Raw genomic sequence first — 6,178 nt, forward strand, 5'->3', positions numbered from 1 at the left:
TAGGGCTGAAGAAACTATATTTTAGAGCTTGAGTTCTAGAGAAGAGATCAGATCATGTCTGAGATTTAGGACAGGAACAGCCCATGTCACTTGTGCACTGCGACAAAGAGCACAAGCCAGTGTGATGCCTGAACCACTGGAAAAGATCCTGGACCTGAAAAAGGTGATATCGCTTTGGAAGAGCTTGCAAGAGTCAGCAAAGTGCGCATGGCATAGGCAAACGGAATGGCCCGGCTGAGAATGTCTTACAGCAGCAAAGGGCACCAAGCCAGTGGAGGTATCTGGGGTTAAATAGCGTAGTATTCATTTTCAGCTGACCCATCAACTAGCATGCTGCCAAAAATAGTGTTATTACACCTAAATTAAAACCTACAGGGAGTGGAAAGGAAGACAATTGACTCGCAGAGCTTAAAATTACAAGGCTAAGCCTGCAGAAGATACACAAAAAATCTACAAATTCATAACAGATGGACAAAAAGGCCAAGTGCTGTGACCTTCAGAGCATCAAGGTGATCTAAGCATTTAGATCCTGTGTAAGAACATGAGCAAAAAAGCTGAGAAAGTATTTGAAGCCATTTCACAGTGGATCAATACCTCATGAATATTAAATAATGTAGGAAATGTCAGAAAATTGTCCAACGGTTCTCACACCTGTGTGAGCCCTTCATATTGTAAGGTCTTGCTTTAAGAAGGAGCCGGATACTCTCATTGCTCTGGGATGACTGGAGGAACTGACAGAGTAGTTCTTGTATTTATAGAAAAGATGGATGAAACCCCTTGATTGTCTGTAGATAGACCTGAAGAAACAAAACAGGTTTTTTAGACTACCAAGGGGAGATACGGTCGGTGACAAATACTCCCTGTCCTTAGTACATTGCAGGGTTCCTGGCGGGTGTTCATATTAGCAAAAAGAAAAGAGCAGGTTTTTTGAACTTCCATGAAACCTTTGTGAGTTGCACTGTTTTCTCAGATGTATATTTAGGCTGCATTTTGCACCTGAGGAAAAACGTGATAAATTTTTCATGCCTTTCAGGTTAGTAAGATTTATACAGATGACATTTAGATCTGATGAAAAACACTGGCTTGGAGCAGCCGTGGAAAGAAACTGTGCTTCTGGGCTGAAGCTGGACAAACAACACTGCAAATGCCATGGAACACAAATAATAACATACTTGAAGAAAAGTTTGCACAACCCCCAAGTAAATCACCAGAAAATATTCAGCAATTTGTGTTCTCCAACAATATTTGGGTGCTGAATTGTAAAGAGAAACATGTACCTAATAGAGCTTCTTGAGAGTGCTGTCCCGATGATCTCAGATGTAATTATTGAAGAAAATGAGAAATAGAAGGAATTAATTGGACATTTCAGACCTGAGAGTAAATCACCCATGGAGGATTTCGGGGTATATGTTGATGCAGTCCTTTTAAACAGTGTGGAAAAACCAAACGATCACAGTAGTTTATGAGTTAACAAAACTTAGGTATGAATATACTCAGACAAAAAAAAAAAGATTGAATCTTAGTCATGGAAATAAACAAAACCATACATTTTTGTTTACTGAAGGCCAGTGCTATTTGAAACTGATTATAAATCATAAGGAATTACCAAACAGAGCCTGGCCAATGGTTATTTTTCATTATTTTTCAGTTATGGAGTGTGACTTGCAGCTTCAATATAACCTTGAAATTGCAAGCAGAATTTCCAGAGCATATGACAATGGAACCAAATCCAGAGAGATATTTGTACATCACTCTTATTGCAACAATAGTTACTGAGGCTGAGATGCTTCAGAAAACAATTCGTATCATGAATGCAAGATTAAATTTAGCCTGAAAACATGAGAGTGGTAAATTTGACAGTACTACTGGGAAAGATCTTCCAAAGCATATGTGCGTATAATTTCAGGATTCAAATGTATAAAGAAAAGAAGAAAAGGCCAGGGACATCTTGTACATGAGCCTCAGCTGAGCAATTGTGTTCAGAAAGAGAATAAGGTGCATCCTATCCAGCGTGGCCGTGGTGAAGGCTGTATCTAGTGAAGGAGTTTACAGAAAAATGGGAAAAACCTGAATTGCGAAGGGGTGTGCTTACTTGCGCTTCCTGTGTGTTTGCGTTCCAAACCATTGTTCTCCTTTTCCTGTGACAGCCTTACTATCCATTACTATTTTCCCGTGACAAGAAGACTCCAGAAAACTGTAGTGTGTGTCAAATTTATTTTCGTTGACCAAGCTTACCTGACAACAGGCAACCGTTCAGCAAACACAAGCTTAAGCAGGGAATTATGCTTTTAGAGAGGTTTTGTCCAGTCCCTCTTGCTCTGTCCAATAAAGCAATGGAAGAAGGAATCAAAATACCATGTAGAACTACAGACACAGGTGGATTGCACCCACGTAGACATCCTCTAGGGCCCTGGGGGCTGCTGGTGCTTCACGGGCTTTGGGAAGCTGCGGCAGGAAAACCAGCCCCAGCATGGAATGAACCCCGGGCCAGGGTGTCAGGGCAGTCACAGGGCTGCTCCATCCATCCCTTCAGGGAAGGGCACTGGTAATTGACCGGTTAGTCCTGTCCCTGTTGTGGTCCTCTGCAGGAACCTGCACCCCTACTGCAGCCCTTGCCAGGCTCGGGAGGGGAGCGCGGGGCCACTTCTGGCCAGATTGCACAGGTCCAGGGTTGGCGTCCAGGTCCTCCTGGCCCTGGAGGAGGAAGGGCAGGACCACCGGTCAGCACACACAGCTGGGTCCAAACCTCCCTCCTCCAGGCCCTGCAGGCACTCTCCCCTGAGCAGGTAGTCTGGCATGGGGAATACCGACGGGCTCTTTCCTCTGTCACCGCCAAGGGCTTTGCAGCGACTGCAACCCCCCACCCTCCCCTGCAGAAATCTGCCTTTGGAAGACTTCTCTGGGCTGCTGGTCTTCTCCTAGGACCTCCATCAGATCTGGGATGGCACGCAACCAGGACTCCTGCAGCCACCAAGAGGTAGGAGCTCCTCACCACCCCTCCTGCACAGCCTCCACCTCCATGTGCAGGTGGCAACTCACTGCCGTCCCTCCTCTGGCTCCCCCAGTACTTCTTATAGCTTCTGGCTCTGCTTCTCCCCTCACCTTTCCATTTTTGCCTTGCCCATCCAAAGCCCCAGTAAATCATAGGACCTGCTTGCTGACATCCTCCTTGCTCTCACCACTCTGTCCATCTCTGCCGCCAGAAGGATGGAGTGCAAGAGAGGATGCTTTGACTGTGGCACTTGCCTCTACTCCTAGATTGCCAAGCAGGGTACCCTGCTGGGGCAACAACCCCCAGCAGCCTGCTGGGAGTGGTGTGCTCTGCTCTGTGTCCCTCTCTGGGGTCCTCGTCATACATTTTTGAGCTCTCAACCCTCACACCTCACTCTTCCTTTTTTTTTTTTTTTCCCCATTTGTTGTCTCCTATCATCACTTGCCTGCGCTCCTGTTTTTAGGGAAAAAAAAAAGAGCAGTGGTGTTACAAAGCTGCATGTTTTTTGTAGGAGGTTGTTTCCCCAGGCTCAGAGATACTGAGGAAGAAGAGATGACAACCTTCTTAAAAAAAAACCAGAAGGGAAAGAAAGAGGCACAGAGCCTGTCACTTTGTGCTGCAAAATCTCCATCAGACTGCAAACACGGACTGAGACGAGGGAGTCCCAGGACACACAAGTAGGATTGCTGCTCCTGGGAGAAGCAGTCCTGGTGCCCTAGGGGAGCCAGCGTGCCCACAGGGAGACTGCTGGGCATCTCAAAGGCTGATGGAAATTTACTGATAAATGCAATCTCAAGGTTGGTGATAAACATTTGTAACTCTCTGTTACATCACTGTTTGAAATATACTTGTTTTTATGTTTTCCTTGGCAGGGAAGGTATACTCTTAGGATTGTGCCTTAAAGTTTTAGCATCTGAAAAAAAAGTTCTGGCTATAGCATGGTGAAGTCGTTCTTTGTTATGTGCAGCCTTCACAGATTGGAGAACATAATAAACCAAATCTTGTGCTGTGTGCTTATTCTGAGGTCCAGAATTGCAAAGGGATTCAGAATGGAAGTCAACACATCTTTCAGGATTTATACATGAGAGATCACAAAACACCGTCAAGCACGCTAGTTAACCCAAATCTCAGTGAGGCCAGAGTAGGATGTGTTGCTACCTGCAAACAAGGCACGCAGTAGCGTGAATTAAAAATAAGCTTTATCCTGTATATTCTGCCCCCTGTTGTGGCATTTCTGTAGAAAGCATAGTTTGTTGGGAGTGAAGAATTTGGTTCTTAGTGTTTAGGGATAGCTGGCTTGACATCAGCTTTCCCAGAACCAATAAACATATGATTCTTGTACACTTCACTGTGGGGTTTCCATACAACGGCATCATCACTGACTGGATACAATTCAGAGTAACTTCATGCTCCTTTGCCCTGAAGCTATTCTATGAAACTTGATCTAAACACACACACAAAAAAAAAAAAAAAAGAAAAAGAAAAAGAAAGGTGTTTAGGAGGCAAAATAGATCATATCTCCCTTTCAAATAAAGTCAATAAACTTTCTTATACTTTGCTTGGCACTATTTCATGTGATGGTTTGCTTTCTTCATGTGCTCAGGCTGAAGCTGTTGACTCTAAATGATTGCTATCAGTTTCTACAGAGTGGGAATATCCAGACAGTTGCTGAGCATAAGCTCCAGAACTTTGACAGCTTTAGTTTTCTTTCTTGCACAGTGATTAATCTGTCAGACTGTGAGGGAAATGCTGGGCATGCGAGCAGGTGAGCAGCACAGGTCGCTTGAAGTTGCAGACCAAGATAAACAGCATTTCATAAGGTGCTCAGCAAGTGAAAACACAAGCCAAATGTATACACGCAGAGATGAGCTGTGGTGTAATCATATGTTCAAAGCTAGGGAACAGGTGAGTTTTTGGAGGAGATAGCTATTTCTAGCTCCTTTCTTCCTATATAAATCACTAACCTCGTCCAGCCTGTCCACGTAACCAAAACATGCTTCTTTTCAATCGTCTTCTGAGAAAGTGAGAAGTGAGGAGAGTGAGAAGAAGGGGAATCATTTTTCTTGTGAGACTGACACATGGGAGGCTTAAAGTCAGTAATGACTGAAGCATTTTTCCATTTGCTGTTCCCAGCTTGGACTAAACTCTTGGATTTTGCCTATAAAGTTAATATCTGCAAAGGAACTACATTCATGTATGTATGTGTGAGATGTCTCAGATTTTCATTGTATCTCATTAGTCTTCAATACACATGAGAAGATCAGTAAAGATGATCCTAGAGGGACCTCTTACTTATAACAGTGTTAGTAAGAGATGGGAAAATGCAACTGTATGAGCTGTTCATTTTTAGTGTTATTTTCTATTTTTTGGATATCAGCCATTTTGGCTTTTAAGTAGGGATTAAAGACATTGAAGACACATGCAGCTAAAATATCATGGTTTGTATGCTAAATAAAGGTAATTTTGTTCAGGTGGTTTTTGTCATCTATTCACAGAGTGACACTTCTATTTCTGAGATGATAATACCATTTGGTATCGGCCTTCCCTGCTGTTTCAGCAGTTAAAGGTACCCTGTGACCAGAGACACCTCTTGTGCGTGCATTTGTGAAGGCTACTCTGGGTTCCTGCTGCATTCAAGCTTGTTGCTTTGTTTCGAATTAGCCTTTCCTTAAATTACAAAAAACATGTGACGCTATTGCTCGCTTAATTTCTGGGGACATACTCTGCTAATGACAGTGCCTACCAGGAGGCCAAAATATCCTCTGATATCTTACATATAGTTACTGTCTGATGCGGAGCAATATGCAGGATTTTAACATCCTTGCTTTTCACAGATAAACTATACTGTGATTTTGTGTGAGATGGAAAGCAAAATACTTGCAACTGAAGAATTCTGGGAAGAACCACCTGGCACAGTGAAAAAAAAAGACACTTCAAAACACATTGAACTGTTTCAGTCAATGGGCCAAAGCAAAGCCTAGATTCTGACCTTCAAACTTATGCTTTCTGGAGTTGGAAGGGTATATTTTTCCATGGGATATGGGAGGTATGAACATTGCACAAATGTGAGGGTGTCATACTGGGAGTGCGTTATTTCTGTAGAATGTCCTCAACAGCTAGCAACACCATACTTTAAACTTCACAGGAATGGGTGCCTTATTTTAGCTTATGTGTTCATGTCCAATA

The sequence above is a fragment of the Charadrius vociferus genome, unplaced genomic scaffold (assembly GCF_000708025.1).
Source record: "Charadrius vociferus isolate BGI_N301 unplaced genomic scaffold, ASM70802v2 scaffold297, whole genome shotgun sequence".
NCBI classification, from domain to species: Eukaryota; Metazoa; Chordata; class Aves; order Charadriiformes; family Charadriidae; genus Charadrius; species Charadrius vociferus.